The sequence below is a fragment of the Myxine glutinosa genome, chromosome 9 (genome assembly GCF_964187855.1).
Source record: "Myxine glutinosa chromosome 9, kmMyxGlut1.1, whole genome shotgun sequence".
NCBI lineage: Eukaryota > Metazoa > Chordata > Myxini > Myxiniformes > Myxinidae > Myxine > Myxine glutinosa.
Genome location: NC_136269.1, coordinates 7,334,829 through 7,352,571, shown reverse-complemented (window position 1 = coordinate 7,352,571; position 17,743 = coordinate 7,334,829). Strand labels below are relative to the sequence as shown.

Here is a 17,743-nt window from a genome sequence, read left to right as displayed (position 1 = left end):
TCAACCAGTCTGGAGTCTCTATACTTGCGAGCACTGAAAAGGAGGGCGGTGCATGTGTGTACTGATGAAAGTCATTTCTTGAACGGACTTTTTGAAAAACTGCCATCAGGGAGACGTTTTCGTGTAAGGAGGTTGAAGAAGAACATTTTCAAACGGTAATTTGTACCATGTGGAATTCAAATGCTAAATTCAAATTCCTAGACATTTTGCTGTTTAGTCCATCTTGCATATTTTTATATTTTATATTTATTTTATATTTTATATCTTATATTGTTTTCTTATTCCCTTTGTGTTTTACGTGTTAATGATGGTCAACTTACGGTGTCACCAAAGAATAATTTCCCTGAATATTGGAAAATAAAGATTTATTATTGTTATTATTATGACCATTTGATATAGCGCATATTGCGTGCACATGAAAAACCATTCAACGGAGGAAATTTAAACTTTACCACATGTTACATGACCATTTGATACAGCGCATATTACTCGGGTGACGCCCGTCCCCTCAGAACTTACCTTTTGAATTAAACAAAGCCTAACGCCCAGAGATATATATACAACAGGTGTTGTTGTCGTTTGCGTTAGCACTGGCTGGGGGTGCTGCTGGCCCACCTTTGCTGACGGTATCGAGGTTGAAGGGCCGAAACGGGATGATGCTGAGGACCCCGTCAGTGCGGCACACGTGTGACCAGGTGTGTTTTGAACTTATATATACAGTATATATATATATATTCGCACCAAGTCCATCTGAAGACTGCGCGGGGTAAGTATTCTATGAATACCGTCTCGTTCATGGGAAGTAATTGCCATTGAAGGAATGTCATTCAGTGTAGTTTACGAGCTGTAAAGGGACACGATGACCGGAACTTGTCGATGTATCAAAAAGAAACAATCACAAACACCCTCTGTTTGTCTCAGTTTCACTGGTTACATTCAAATCGTTCAGCGTGTGTTTCAAGGTCTTTTTGTGGATTCACCATCGACATACTTTGGATGTTTCAGTTCATGTACAATAAACACAATGGGCTATCTGTTCTCAAAGAGACGCCCCTCGTGTTCCGCCATGATTCGTTTTGCTCTGGAATTCATTCGGTGTGGGCGCGAAGTGACGATGGACGAACGTGTGTCGCGTTTGCAAAGGTCGAGTGCACATTTCCCAACTCGGTGAGGGTGCATGGACCTCGTGCAGGAGGAGGAGGAGCTTGCATCGAAGGTACTCTGGAGGCGGTGCTTGGCACGCGGAGGGGCGGAGTCAAGGGGGCGTGGCCAAGTGCGAGGTGCGCAGCGCATTTAATCGGGACATTTCCGCCGGCGTGGACCTTCTGACCGTAAGGCGACATTCGGACCGGCGTTCGTGTTCACGTCTTCCGAAGTCGGTGCTGCTCTCTAGCGACTCCGCATGTTGGGCTCTTCCTGCTGATTGGTGAGTGACCTTACCGTACGTGGGTGATGGGGTACGTCTTGGGTGCGACTCCTTAATGCGCAGTATTCCACACTGGAACGTCCTGTCCTGGAATGGTACTTTATATCTGATTCCATGGTAAAGCACAACACGGACGAGAAACCATGCTGAGAATTCTGCTGATACGGGTATCCTTTGATTCATGTTATTCTCACCAAAAAATCCTTGTCTCGGTATATCATGTGTTAATGTGTGTTGTGTAGGAGCTGTGCTCCCACGTCAATCGGAAGAATCGACGCGACAAAAAGCTGGAATTCGCCCGAGTTTCTTTATTGTCACAAAACAACTCGGGTACTCTGAAAAGCCCGTTTATCGGGCAGCAATATATATATGTACACATTATCCCGGAGCGTTTGCCCGGGAAAGGCGAGAGGGGGCGTGGCCGGGCATCCTGGCCGCGGCCTGGCAAGTCGAGAGCGGGCACGGCCGGGCATGCCCGGGCGTCCCGGCCGAGGCCTGGCAAGTTGAGAGCGGGCCTGCCCGGGCGTCCTGGACGAGCCCGGCATGGTGATCGCTCCGCGTCCTTGGTAGGTGCAAGGCGATTGTGTAAACCCAGCGGTAGCCGCTACACACGTCCCCCCAGAATCGACTTGCACCGGCAGGGTCAATTTAAGGGGGGTCCTGATGACCTGGCCGAAGCGACCCCTGGCGGGTCGTGGGGGGGGGGGGGGGTCCGGTGTAGTGGTGGGCGGTCGAGTGGGGGGTACCATGGACGGGGGGCGGCCTCGCCGCGGCGGAAGGGCCAACCGTGGCGGTTGGTCGATGTCCACGTGCGCCGGCTTGAGGCGGTCCACCGCAATCCGGTCCGCCCTGCCGCCGATGTCGATGACGAACGACTTGTCGTCCCATCGCAGGACCCGGAAGGGTCCGTCGTATGGCGGCCGGAGTGGCCCCCGATGTGCGTCATGACGCAAAAAAACGTACTCCGCTGTGCGAAGCGCTGGGGGGACGTAGGACTGGGGGTCACCGTGGTGGGACGTTGGGACGGGGGCAAACCGTCGGGCGGACTCCTGGAGGTCCGAGCGCTGGTGAGCTGCGGACCAGGGACTGGTAGTGTCAGGCACGAATTCGCCCGGGACGCGTAGCGCCTGGCCGTAGACAACCTCGGCGGTGGATGCCCGGAGGTCCTCCTTGGGGGCCGTGCGGAGGCCCAAAAGGACCCACGGCAGCCGGTCGGCCCAACCGCCGTCCTGAAGGCCGGCCATGAGCGCGGCCTTCATGGAGCGGTGGAATCGCTCGCACAACCCGTTGGCTTGGGGGTGGTAGGTCGTAGTACGGTGAAGCTTGATCCCCAGGTTGCGGGTGACCGTGCCCCACAGCTCGGAGGTGAACTGCGGTCCGTGGTCCGACGAGATGTCCGCCGGTGCGCCGAAGCGGGTGACCCAGGTGGCGATGAAAGCCTGCGCCACGTCAGCGGTGGTGGTGGAGATGAGGGGAACGGCCTCCGGCCACCTGGTGGTCCTGTCCACTATGGTGAGCAGGTGTGTGAACCCCCGTGATGGGGGGAGGGGGCCCACCAGGTCCACGTTGACGTGGTCGAAACGTCGTTCGGGCACGGTGAAAGGTGCCAGCGGGGCCTGGGTGTGTCAGTGGACCTTGGCCTGTTGGCAGGCTGTGCAGGTGCTGGTCCAATCGCGGACGTCCCGTCGAAGGCTGTGCCAGACGAATCGCGCCGACACCAGCTTCTGGGAAGCTTTCCGGCCCGGGTGGGAAAGGCCGTCGAGGGAGGCGAAGATGCGGCGTTGCCAGGTAACGGGCACGATGGGGCGAGGCTGGCCTTGGGAGACGTCGCAGAGCAGGACAGTGTCCGCGAAGGGGATGTCGGCCAGGCGGAGGCCCGTGTCCGCCGCCCGGAGGGCTTGCACCATGGTGTTGGTGGTTTGGTCCGCCGCCATAAGCGCGAGGTCCACGCCGAGGTGGACCACGTTCGCGCTGGCCCGAGAAGGACAGTCGGCCACGGCGTTGTCTTTGCCGGCGACGTGCCGGATGTCCGTGGTAAACTCCGACACGGCGGAGAGGTGGCGCTGTTGGCGGGCCGACCACGGTTCCGTGACCTTGGCCATTGCGTAAACCAACGGCTTGTGGTCGATGAACGCCGTGAAGGGTCGGCCCTCCAGGAGGTGGCGGAAATGGCGAACGGCCAGGTGTAGACCGAGGAGCTCACGGTCAAACGTGCTATATTTGAGCTCGTTCGGCCGGAGCTGCCGGCTGAAAAAAGCGAGTAGCTGCCAAACCCCGTCGCCCATTGCTCATGTACGGCGCCCACCGCGTTGTCGGAGGCATCCGTGGCGAGGGCGATGGGAGCGTTGAGCACCGGGTGAGCGAGCAGTGTTGCGTCAGTGAGGGCCCGCTTTGAGCTGTTGAAGGCCGCTTCCATTGCTGCGGACCAGACGACGTCGTGCTTGGCCGGCCTGCCCCGGAGGGCTTCGTAGAGGGGCCGCATGAGTTGAGCAGCGTGGGGCATGAAGCAGTGAAAGAAATTCACCATTCCCAGGAATTCCTGCAGGGCCTTTATGGAGCAGGGACGCGGAAACGTGGTGATGGCCTCGACCTTGGTTGGCAGCGGCACGGCCCCGTTCTTGGTGATGTGGTGGCCCAAAAAATCAACGGACGTCGTGCCGAAGTGGCATTTGGCCGGGTTGACGATGAGGCCGCGCTCGCTGAGGCGCCCGAACAGTGTTCGGAGGTGGAGGAGGTGCTCAGCCCGGGACGTGCTGGCGACGAGGATGTCGTCCAGGTAAACGAAGAGGAACTGCAGGTCACGCAGCACGCCGTCCATCAAGCGCTGGAACGCCTGAGCCGCGTTCTTGAGGCCAAACGGCATCCGCAGGAATTCGAACAAGCCGAACGGCATGATGATGGCCGTTTTAGGGATGTCGGCCGCCCTGACAGGTACCTGGTGATATCCCCATATTAGATCGATTTTTGAAAAAATGACCCGTCCTGCCAGATGGGCGGAGAAGTCTTGGATGTGCGGGATCGGATACCTGTCGGGGGTGGTAGCGTCGTTAAGGCGGCGGTAGTCGCCACATGGGCGCCAGCCACCCCCTGGTTTTGGGACGATGTGTAGTGGCGAAGCCCACGCGCTATCGGAGCGCCGCACGATGCCGAGGTGTTCCAAAGTGTCGAACTCGGCTTTGGCCACGGCGCGCTTCGCTGGGTCGAGGCGGCGGGCTCTGGCGTAGACCGGCGGGCCCGTGGTTGGTATGTGGTGCTCGATCCCATGTCGTACCGCGACGGCCGAAAACGTCGGCTGCGTGAGGGCCGGGAACTCCGTGAGCAGGCGAGCAAAGTCGTTCGCCGCCGGGAGCGCGCATGCCAGCTCGGTCGGAGCGGAGCTGCTCAATGTGCATACCAGGGAGCTGAAGGTCTCGGCGTTGATGAGGCGACGCCGTTGGACGTCCACCAGCAGTCCGTGTGCGCAGAGGAAGTCGGCGCCTAGCAGAGAAATGGCCACGCTTGCGGTTACAAACGTCCAAGTAAAGCGTTGGCCGCCGAAGCAGAGGGTGATGTTGCGCAGGCCGAAGGTGCGGATGGCCGATCCGTTGGCCGCATCCAAGGAGGGGCCGCAAACCGCGGACTGCCTGTCCTGATCAGAGGCGGGTATGATGCTCAGTTGGGCACCGGTGTCGCACAGGAAGCGCCGTCCGGACGCTTTGTCCGTGATGAAAAGTAAGTTGCCCGTGTGGCCGGCGCTCATGGCTGGTAATGAAGGCCGGCCCGGCCGTTTCCCGGCCTGCCGAAGGTGCATGGGGGTCGACATGTCCGGGCCTTCTGTCCGAACCTGGCATGATAGTAACACCACGCTTGGTCAGGTGGAGGCCCCGGTCGTCGTGCTGGAGGTGGTCGGCTTGGCGTAGCGGCCGCCAATTGCGTCGGCAGTTCGGTCGTCGACCGTGCCGGGTGCTCGGGCGCCATGGGCGTTGCGTCGGACGGCGGTGGGCCCCAGGTCGCTGCTGCAATGCGTTGGCCTGCCGCGGAGATCTTGTCGGCTTCCCTGGCGAGGGTGCGGGGATCCGTGATCGTCGTGCTCACCAGGGCGAGGCGTACCGGGCTAGGCAGCTGACGGAGGAACAGCTCCCGGAACAGGAATGCCGGAGAGTGCTCGCCGAGCAGCGAAAGCATGTAGTCCATTCGCTCGGACGGGCGCGTGTCGCCGAGCTCGGGCAGGTCGGGCAGGCGCCATGCACGTTCCGCCGATGAGAGGGTGAAAGCGTCGAGGAGGAGCTTTCTTTCATTTCTCCAACCAAAAAGTCGAAAATTTGGAATATACCCCAACTACAATAATCTTAGAATCCAGACACATGCTTTCTTCTCTCATTCGTTCATGAAGTTGCTTGTTGTGAAACAACGTGACGCCCATTTGAGATTGGGGAATGAGTGGTTCTCAGGAAAGTAAAAAGTGAAATCATTTCAGGAAACAGACTGAAGTTTTCTGTGTAGAAGTGTCTATGGTGGTGATCATCACACTATCAGCTGGTGAGGAGGCTCGCACTTGTTTATACAATAGATTGCCTGGTGAGGGCTTCGATGCCCTACGTTCCCGAAGGTTCTGCGAGAAGATATCAACAAGTTCTACCTTTGTGCAGGTATGCACATCCCTCCAATATAGTAGCCACAGTACACTATTATAGTACCTGTGTGTATCTTAAGGTTCAACGGTGGATGGGAAAATCTCGCAACATGGATCCAGAAGGCCTTAGAATGGGTAGAAATTCAGGGTAAGCTTTTTTCCCCATTTTTTTTTTGTATACAAGATCGAGACTCGTGAAAGAGCTAAGATTAATCAGGGGAGCGGTAGACAAGAAAAAGTCAAACCGACACATAAAACACAAAATAAGGGGAGCGGTCAACAAAATGGGGAGAGAGGGGGAAGGACACAAACACAACATTTGAGAGCAGGGATATCGAGAGAAATGTGGGAAGGAGAGGGCTTGGGGGGAGGTGGGAGAGTTATAAAACATATGGACACTGCAAGGACTTCCAGGAAAGAAGTTGGAATTTCAAAAAAGTGTATCTGGAGTGAAATAGTGGGGGTAGAAAAGATCAAGGTTTTGGATGGGGGAAGATAAGAGATGATGGTGAACAGCTGATTTAAAGACCTGGAGGGAGGAGTGGGATTGAAGGGAGTGGGAGAGTTTGTTCCAGAGGCGGGAGAAAAGTGGAATGAAGGAGTGAAGGTGAGCACAGAGCCCAGATTTTGGCAGTTTAACCATAAGAGGGTTGCTGGCAGATCTTGTGCAACCTGTAGGAATATTTGGGGGACAGAGCACAGAGAGAGCTGGGGGCGCAAGGCCGGAGAGGAGTCAGTAGAAGACAGAAAGACCACCAACCTGCCTGCGGTGAGTGAGTGAGTGAAAGGCCCTCGGAGTTAGCTTCATTGCAGAATATTCCAATGATTCTGAAAGCTTTGGTTTCAACAGCGTGAAGCCGAGCTAAGTGTGAGGCAGGAGCACCGGCCCAGAGGGGGGAACAGTATTCCATTGAGCTGCGGATGAAAGCCTTGTATGTGGTGAGGAGCTTAGGTGTTCCAAGGAAGGACTTCACACGACGGAGTATGCCCATTCGGCGACTAGCTTTGGAGGCCAGCTTGGAAATGTGGTTTTCCCAAGAAAGATCATGGCAGATAGTGAGACCCAAAAGCTTGAGCGACAGAACTTCTTGGAGAGGATTGTTGAGAAATTAGATGGGAGGGCTTTCCAGTCGGTCTTTTCGGAGCGACATAGTAAGAGTGTGAGATTTGTCAGGATTGAAAGACATGTTCCACTTGTTTGACCAGCATGTGATTTTGTCCAGGTCTGCAGAGAGTGAGGAGGCTGCAGTCTGCTGATCTGAGGGATGAGGAATGGAGCGGCAGAGAGTGGAGTCATCAGCAAAGAGAAAGAGAGGATTTTCCAGAGAGTCGGAGAGATCGTTGATGAAGACCAGAAATAGGACAGGGCCCAGAACACAACCTTGGGGAACTCCAGCCAGAACAGGAAGGGGAGAGGAGAGAAATCCATCCAGGGCCACACGTTGACTATGACCAGAGAGGAAGTCCACAAGCCATGCATGGAGATTTCCATGGATACCATAGGAGGAGAGTTTCGTGAGCAGGGCTGGGTGCCAGACCGTATCGAAGGCACATAATATGTCGAGGGAGACAGCTCTGATTTCCTGTTTGGCATTGAGGACCTCCACTCATTGTTGAGACAGCAGAAGCAACATGTCCAGAGTAGAATGACCTGGTCTGAATCCAAATTGATGATCGGAGATCAAGCCATTGGAGAAGAGGAAGGATTTGATATCCGAAGCAATGATGGATTCCATGACTTTGCTGATAATTGGGAGCAGGCTGATTGGTCTGTAGTTGCAAGGACCTGTTTTTGCACCTTTTTGTGGAAAGCAGTAATGTTGGCTGATTTCCAAACTGATGGCAGATGACCTTGAGCAAAAGAGAGGGTGAAAAGAACAGAGAGGGGGTGAGATAGAGCGGAAGATAGAAGCTTGAACCTCAAACAACAGATCTACCACCAGCTTCAGATGCTCTTCCTGGAGTGAAATCAGATTGTGATAAAAGAAAAGGTGTACCTACAAGAGACATGACCTGGAATGCTATCTTGCCTGCGGAGACTGAATGGGTGATGGCGATGCAAATTTGGCTCATCTTCCATTTGCCACTGTTGGTGATGAACTCTGACCAATCACATGCAAGGAGCTAGAAGAATGTTTTTGGGATTTTTCTGCAATGTTTGGATAACAAGGTGAATTTTCGTGTATGTAAGTGCTGGCTGATGATTAAAAATTGTTCTTGATGAAAATATTAATTATTGTCAGAAATGATTAGTTTTGAGATCCTGATTATGACCGGAAATGGCAAATTTAAACTTTGTTTATCCAGACAAAATAGACTGGATAGCAGAATTTATTGAACAAGAATTAATTAACTGCTTTAAAATGGTAATCCACAATAAGTCTCATACGTACGACATGACAAATGTACCTATGTCCTCTTACATCTTTAACATGAAAGAAAACGTTTGTTGAAATTTGAATTAACGACACTCTGGAATACCCTTATATCCTACATTTAAGGATGAATTTATAAATGTTCCGCCAAGGCCATTTATCTACATTTTTAGTATGTTATTCAACAATATTTAAACTACTAGCCGAAACCCGTGGAACATCCACGGAAGGGAGGATGTGGTGTATGGATAGAGTGTACCAATATGGATGGCATAGGGGATTTGCTTGTCCGAGTAAGAGTTAGGATGAAAGATGAGAATGAAGAGTGCGTATATGAACAACGTATTTATTGCAATCTACTTACATGACAACGCTACGATATACTTTTGAAAAATGAATGGATTCGTAATAGGAATCGGCATAGCACCACTGGCCATTTTTTATGAGACTATATGGTGTGGGTTGGATTTGTGTGAACAAATTCAAGAAAAAGGCGACACTTTGTAGAATCCAACTTACACTGTGTATAAAGTGTTACCTCCTGACTTTGTATTTTATATTGTTAGAGACAAAACAAACACTAAATAACATAGCCACATACCAAAAACGTGTATTTTCAATTTTCACTTGTGCAAAAATGCTACTCACAATTACATCGCCTGTGCGTCGGCCTGTGATTGAGCCAGAGAGTTGGCCTGTGAGTCGACTTCCTTTCCAATGTCTGCAAGAGTTGAAATACTGATTGTGCATGTGTAAAATTATATGAAAGAAAAACATGCATATCAATAGACGATGCCATTGAAAAGGAGCACAGCTGTCAATAGAAAAGGATGTCTGACTTATCAATTTGACATTATTGCACAGGAAATGACAAACAAAGAAACAGTTCATTTCCATCGGGTAATATTACGACGAGAGATCAGCCGATACCTTTATTATGTCCATCAGCATCCATGGCACTTAGGGAAAAAAAACGTGGCATCAGCGAGCCGCAGCCAACTATCACGTACCGTCTCGAAGTCAATGCCATCCTTTTATCTCTTCGTATACACCTCACTGATTTCTACCTTATCGTGAACAGGGTAAAGCCTACTTTGATAATCATGAACGGTGGCAGATGCAGGAGCGAAACGTAAGCGTAAGCGTAGGCCTCGGCCCTACCTATCCAGTTGTTGTTTCCGTTGTGTAAGGGGGGGGGGAAAAAAAACAAACATTTTGGCCTCAGACCTTTGAGAGTACGTCGTTCCGTGAACTTTTTGAACGGGCCTCGTATGCCATGCTTCGTCAACGTTGGGTTGTTTTTAAATGATTTGAAGGATTAACTTAAGCACCGTGAATAGAGCAGATACTGATGGGCTGCTGATCGGTTTCACTTCGTTGTTATCACAGTATATGGAAGAAATTATGGTAAACCCACCTGATGAGGTTAGCGTGCACCGCCATCGATGACACCGCTACAAATGGCGGAACAGATGGATTCTTCTTCATCTCATTGCATCGCATTCTCTTCCTGTGAAACTGTTTCATAGAACTGTGTCGTTTATGTACATTTTTAGCCACGTCACAGACGCTGCTCATAGAGTGCACTCTGCTGTTGTTGTTGTTACCACGTCTTCTTCTTCTTCTTCTTCGTCTTCTTGTTGTTCTTGCAGAGAAGACAAAACCTCAAAGCTCCACCCATTCTGGGAACCATAGCTCCACCCATTCTGGGAGAGCCTTCATATAAACAAATATCCACCATTTTATTAACTTGCATCGCTTTGAGGCCTGTTTTGTAGGCCCGTGGTAAACAAGAATGTATCAATTGAATGCAGGTTTATTAGCAACAACGATGAACAATCAATCTGCAAGACAAAGAAAGCGATGGTAGATATTAGAATAAGATAATAGATACAGAATATGCAAATAACAATGCGCAGTATTACACAAGATGAGAACGCAATAGAGAACAGCACCATACAAGAGTTGTCTATCTCCCTTTCCCAAAAACGTTCAATTGTGACACAGAATAGAACGAAACTGGAGACCGAGAAAAAGGATCACATGAGTTTATAATTGATATTCTTCTGAATTGAATCGGGCTGGTGGTTTGATAATTCGCTTCGGGCGGCCCGTCACCACCCGATCAATCGTCGGAGTCCTCTGAGGGCAGTTCGTAATTTCCTGGTCCATTGTGGGAGTCTCCGGTGGGTGGTTCACTATCGCCCTGTCCGACGCCGGAGTCCCCTCCAGCTGGTCCATCATCACCCGAACCGTCAAGGGGGCAGAAATAGGCAGTGACCGTGGAGGTGTGGCGGTGGTCTGCACATGTGGTTGGTTAGCGACTCTCGCAGGTGGTGTCATCGCGGTGATGGAGCGGAGTGTCTGTGATGGTAAGCCCGGCGCAATGACATGTTGGGGTTCACCCTTCTGGGGAGTGGTAACAGGATTGAGACAGACTCTTGGAGCGGCGATGGGTTGGGTACCAGACATTAAGTATTTCGGTACGATTGGCATAACACTTGGCATAACGGTTGGCAGCATGCCACTTTTGCCAGTCGTAGTGGGGGTTGTCATGCTGAAAGGCGTAAAACGTCGCAGGAACTTACGATTCCGGAGAGTGATTCTTCCGGAGCCATCCACCTTGACAACGTATTGATCGAATTGTTTTACCTCAATCACGGTTCCGGTCCGGTCCCATTTTCGTGGTTCCAGGCCGGTCTGGTTCTGGATCCGGACATGGTCCCCGACGGCCAGTGGAGGTAGCTTTGTCGTGTGTTCAGAGAGTCTTTCGATCTCCCTGGCATGCCGAATGCGCAAAGCTTCCTCACGATTGTTGCGTGTTTCCCGCCAGGTGTCCGATGGCAAGTATCTGCCTGGGATGATGGGTATGAAGTCCTTGACTGGCCTCTTGAAGATGATCATGGCTGGAGACAACCTAGTGTCCTGATCCGGTGCATTCCGGTACTGGAGTATTGCACGTTGGAACCGATCAGTGTCTAGTTCACCATTGGAACCAGTGTTATCGGTGATCAATCTTTTCGATGTTTTGACTGCGATCTCGGCACGACAGTTGCTGTGTGGGAAGGCAGTGGATGACAACCGATGGTTAACGCCCCACCGACGCAAGAAGTCTTGGGTGTCATGTGCCGTGAATTCTGGCCCACAGTCAGATGCCAATTCGTCGGGGATACCATAAGTGGCGAAGTTCGACCGCAGACATTTCACTAGGCCTTGTGCCCCGCCAGTTGTTAGCTGAATGATTGGCCAATTAGAGTAACGATCAACGGTGACCAAATAACTCCGACCCTTGTGATGAAAGTAATCTGAACAAACGTACTGGAAAGGGTAGGCAGGTTCAGCTGAGGCTGTAGGTGGAGCGCTTGGTTGCGATGGGGCCATCCGATTGCAGTGTGAGCAGCGATTGCGCATCTCATGAATCTGGGGAGTGATTCCAGGCCAAAAGATCGAGCTGCTGGCCCGGGTGGTCATAGCCGTGACTCCTTGGTGAGCAGCATGAAGATTCTCAAGGACAAGCTTCCGTAGCTTCGGTGGGATTATAATCCTCCCCTTGTAGACCACTATGCCATCAATAGTGTAGAGGTGTTCACGGAAGGGAAAGTATTCCAAAATGGACACAGGGAAATCGTCCCGACTGGCAGGTAGACCCTGCTCAATAGAATTGAGTAACTGCAGCATCTGAGTGTCACTTGCTGTTTCGTCCCGAACATCGTCCCAAGTGACGGACCGCACAGAATCGAGTGTCTTGATGGCTGCCATAGAAATAGCCATTTCCATGCCAGTGTCGTCATCTGTGGTCCACAGCCCAGTCAAGGTGTGCTGTCTTAGTGTAGTCGATGTGGCCACATCCATAATGGAGGAAATGTCATCCACCAGTGGCAGTCGTTCCGATGGTCTGGCACCCGACGGATGTCGTGAAATCGCATCTGGTACGCAGTGTCGTTTTCCCGGGATGTGGATAATTCGGAAACGATATGCTAGGGTCCTTTCTTTCAAGTTGGCAAGCCGCGTGTTATGGATGTCCTCTAATCGTCTGTCACCAAGAAGCTTGATTAAGGGCTTGTGATCGACGGCAATAATCAGGTTCTTGCATCCCAACACAAAATACTTTACTTTTTCCAGGCTGTCCGCCACTGCTAGAGCTTCACCCTCTATCGGAGCATAGCGCGACTCCGCTGCATGGGTGAAGCGGCCTCCAGCAAGGGTGATTTTCCAGCCATCGGGGCAGCACTGTGGGGTTTCACCAGGGCATCTGCAGTGTTTTTGGAGGAGCCAGAAGCCAATCCCATCCTTCGACCAGTCAGTTGCGAGACATGTTGTCCGTTCCTTGTCAAAGATCCGGACCCCATTTGCGACTTCAGATATGATGAGTCGTTTTGATTCTTCGAATAGGGATTGTAGTGTTGCATCCCAGTAGAAGGGGGTGCATGGTTTTAGGAGGTCCCGAAAAGGTCGCATCCTCTCGGTCATGCTGAAGCAGTATGTTACCTGATTGACTAGCCCAAACCAGGAGCGAATGTCAGTAATTGTTTTTGGTGTGGGGAAGTCCTGTATCGCTTGGAGATACCTTTGGCATGGTCGTACACTGTCCATGGTGATCTCGAATCCAGCGAATTCGACCGTGTCCTGACCAAAATGGAATTTCGTCGGATTTTGCGTAATCCCATTACGGCCGCACAGGTCGAGCCAGTTGCATGCCTGAAAAAAGCTCTCTTCCAATGTGTCGCTCCACATGATGGTATCATCAATACATTTGGACTTGTTTTTGAAGTCCGATACAATTTCGTCAAATCGTCTGGAGTATCCATCACCTGAAGCGATGTAACCTTGGGGAGTGGTGCAGTAACGGTATCGGCCCCATGGTGTGATGAACGTTGTCAGATGGCGGTCACATTCTCTGATTGGAACGCTGTGATAGCCATTCCAGGCGTCTGTTACCGTCTTTTTGGTGTTATGTGGCACCGCCATTGCTTGATGGAAGGGTGACTGGGTGTGGTGGGTCTCACGTGTGCAGTGCGCATTCAGTGGTTGCAGATCAACTGTCCTCCGTGGGGTCCCATCCTTCTTTGGACAGACGACCATTCTGCTGCACCATGTCACTGGTTCACCAATTGGCACCGGTTCCAGGACCCCTAACCTGATGTCGCGATCGATACCAGCCTTGACTTCTGCCTGCCAGTGTAAGGGGACAGGCACTGGGGTGTGCACCGCTTTTGGTGTTGCCTCGGGGTCAACCATCAGTGTGAGAGGCGGACCTTCCATGTGGGGTAGTGGCTGGTGTTCGCAGACATTGAATGTGCTGCTTTTGTAGTACTCCAGTAGCCATTTCTCCAGCCTCTCTCGGTTCTCGTCAGTGGCCGGAAATGGGATAGATGTAGGCAGTGTAGGGGGAAGCGATCTTTCCGGGCAGTTACAATTTGCATCGATAACTGCTGCCACTGCAGCACCAACTGTGTTGGATTCGCCAATGGTTGGGAAGCTACTAGACACGAGGCCTAGATCGACGCATGCTTCACGACTGAGATACATGTTCCGTGTGTCAGGTGAGATGTAGCAGATTTGTCGGGTTTCAATAATGTCGCCATTGGCTGTGCAACCAGACAGGTGTAGGAGCATGGCGCCGATAATCCGGACCCTTCCACTGTTAACAGCATTCATCTTCAGGTTGACAGGTAACAGGTCTTCATTACGCAGCCCGAGTTTGTGGAAAATATTAAGTCCTGTGAGGCAGCTTTGACAGCCAGTGTCGGCCATGGCCTGGAGCCTGGCCGATTTTGGTCGGGATGACAGTGGCTGGCCGAAATGGTCATAAGATTCCTTATCGATCCGTGCTATGAGTTTTATGTACGGCTGTGGTTGAGACTTCTTCTTGGTCCAGCCAGAGAGGTGGTCAAATATATGGTGGTCGAGGTGTAGTGGAGTTGACAAGGTGGCCATGGCCCTTTTAATTTGCGGCTTCCAAATGGCCGTTTCTCGTTCCGTGACAGAGCAGAGGAGATCGTGGACCTGGCTGCTTTCTTCCACATCATGAGCATCCATTGATTTGTCCGTAGGTTTGTTGTCCGCCTTTTTCGTGCCTCCCCGGCAGACATGTGCAAAATGGCCGCGAGTGGCGCATTTACTGCATGTTTTCCCGTAGGCATTGCAGAATTGACGCCTTTGGTCGATGTTCGGCTGTTTGCCATGACCAGTTTTGCCGCAATAACTACAAATGGCCGCCTGCTTGTCGGTAATGATCAGGGCTCTTTTGTTCTTCCAGTTTTTGTATTGGCTTGCGCCATGAGCGCCTTCACTATCGAGCAAGGCATTCTGGGAACGTTTCCCTGCTTCCTTGGCCTCGACGAAAATGAGAACTTCCTCCAAGCTCATGTTCTGATTTTGATCGCCGAGAATGTCCTGTTGTATATCTTGATCGGCGAGTCCCCGACATAGGACATCGCGAACCATGTCCTTGGTGTAGTTGACATCAGTAGGGGGATTGCATGAGCATACAACAGAAAACTTGCAGATCTCAGCTTGACCAGCCAGACGGGCTGCGTAGGTACGAATTGGTTCTTCTCGGTCCTGTCGCATGTTGTGGAGGTTTACGCGGGACACCATGGTATTCTCCTCTCGGACAGCAAGGGACCGAATGGCTTGTAGTATAGCTGCCTCGTCCTTGATTTCAATGCGTGGGTTGCTGCGGTGGAGGTCACGTCGTAGATTATCATCACAACATTCAAGGAGTTGAACGCGAACATCATTGCCGATTATCTGGGTCGCTGCCTTGTAACCATCCCATCTTCTGGTGAAATATTGCCAATCTTCGCTGGTACCGCCGGTTTGGATACGAGGACGGCTGACTTTGTCCGGTTTGGCTGGTGCAATGGACGTGTGAGTCATGGCGTGGATGGAGAGCTGGATAGCAGCAACGGCATTGTCAGTGCTGTCAGTAACGTAGACACAGCTCGGGAAGGGGCAGACTGCAGCAGGCATCTTCAGATGAGTTGATTGTTCATAAACAAGAATGTATCAATTGAATGCAGGTTTATTAGCAACAACGATGAACAATCAATCTGCAAGACAAAGAAAGCGATGGTAGATATTAGAATAAGATAATAGATACAGAATATGCAAATAACAATGCGCAGTATTACACAAGATGAGAACGCAATAGAGAACAGCACCATACAAGAGTTGTCTACGTGGTGTCTTCCTCTCACACAGTTTTCTTTCAAATCAAATTCGATATATCATTTCATTTTTCACAGTCGCCAACATAGTTTTAGACTCGGTTGAAAAAAAACGGGAAGAAAATGCGATGAAAGTTGCCCTTTATAGAACGAAATGAATTCTCAAAGGCCTGTAACTTCAAGGCCATTGACATATATTTTGTTTAAATCGCGGCAAGCTCAGTCATACACCGCCCGAAATAAGAGACGGGAAAATGCCGAGATATATATATTTTGTTTAAATCGCGGCATGCTCAGTCATACACCGCCTGAAATAACAGACGGGAAAATGCCGAGATATATTAAAAATTCGTCCATTTGATGACAATCGTCACGATGAAATATTTAATTTATACGCCGTCACAATAATGTGGAGAGAGGAGCATAGCTTCGTTCACGTGTCGCCACACACGGGAAATTGCCGAGATATATATTTTTTTCAATCGCGGCATGGTCAGTCATACACCGCCTGAAATAACAGATGGGAAAATGCCGAGATATATTAAAAATTCGTCGCCACGCACGGGAAATTGCCGAGATATATTTTCACTTTGCACAAAAATAACATCAAGTCATCGAATCAATAGGAATGTCCTGTGCCTATAACATCGACGTTATAGGCACAGCTGCATCTAGGCATTGTGTAACATCGACGCGGCTTTTGTTTTAATTAAAACTTTTTGTACTTGTTATTTTATTACATTCACGTAGTTTCACATTCTTGACTTTGTGGAGCTTCAATCTTTTGTGGTTCAAAAAAATAAAATAAAGATGGATTCTTCTTCATCGCATCGCATTCTCTTCCTGTGAAACTGTTTCTCTATTTAACGTTTCCAAAATCAAAACTTCAAAAACTTCTTCACTTCGATTCGAAAAAAGTTCAAACTTCAAAAAACGTTTCCAAAACGTCACTCCATTTAACTTTATTAAAATGACGATAATGACCATTTGACCATCGCCTTCGCCCAGCAGAGGCCAATACGATGGTGTCGTAAGATGGCGTCGTATCGGCCGATAATCGGATGCTTTTGGGTCCCAAAGTCGGCGAATTCAGATTTTTCGAGTATGGCTGTACATGATAAACAAAGAGCGCGGTTCGTAGATGGAAAATGCATTAGTGCCGTGGGCATCGGGTCACTGGGTGCGGCGTAAAAGGGATAACAAAGTCGAGTCCTTCCGCTATTATTATATAGATTCATCACGATTAAAATAATTTATTTTGCAATTTGTTTGAGGTTGGAACCTACTGGACTATTAGTCACAGATAAGTGCGTAGTTACATTTCTCTTACCTCGGACAGGTACCAGAGGATTGTAATATAGTAAATGTAGCGTTGATTTAACAAAGGATAAATGCAGAGAGGACACAGAGATTTGTACATCTGTTCGTTTAACGTTTTCATTTGTGGGGAAGATATGTTAAGGAGGGATCAGATGTGGAAGCATTTCGATAAATTAAAACTTATTCAAGGTAGTCAGCACGGATTCATGTTTAACAACTTCATTGGAGTTCTCCGAGTCAGCTTCTCATTGGCCGGCCAAGGGGAGTGCAGTGGATGTAGTTTAACTCGACTTTCAAAAGGCTTCTGGTAAGGGCCCACACAGAACGGCTGTTGGTAGACTGGATTGTGGAGTAACTGGTAGAGAAGATAACTGGATTAGTGATGGGAAGCTGTGACTCGGAGGTTGTAAATTGTGGGGTACCCCAGAGATCATTTTGATGATCATTATTATTCATTCTTTACATTCATGAATTGGATAGTGGGGTTAAGAGGAGGCTTTTCAAATTTTCAGATAACACTAAACTTGGAGGTAAAACTATAGAGCAGATATGGAGGGCAGGATCACATTCAGAAAAGTCTAGATACTTTGATGGATTGGGTAAAGGATTGGCAAATGTACTTTAACATGGACAAATGTGCGGTGCTTGGGGTGAGTAAGAAAAATGAAAGTAGGGATTATATAATACTAGGGACAGTCTTGGAGCGTGTCACACAGAAAGAGGATCGACCTGGGGATGGTAATAGACCAGGGGGAGGGGGAGGGGAGGGAGAGGCTGGGTCAAGTGGTGCAGACAGCACAGTGCAGGGCAGGTATTGGTTAAGCTAACAGGGTTTTCG

General features: G+C 50.3%; 1 long non-coding RNA gene across 1 annotated transcript in view; it reads left to right on the top strand.

Moving 5' to 3' along the window:
- The first annotated feature begins 1,271 nt into the window (after nt 1-1,271).
- Nucleotides 1,272-17,743, top strand: part of LOC137418933 (uncharacterized) — a 64,280-nt gene continuing 47,808 nt past the window's right edge. Inside the window, exon 1 of the long non-coding RNA XR_013624441.1 lies at nt 1,272-1,426. This is a non-coding gene — a long non-coding RNA (uncharacterized LOC137418933). The remainder of the gene's footprint in view (nt 1,427-17,743) is intronic.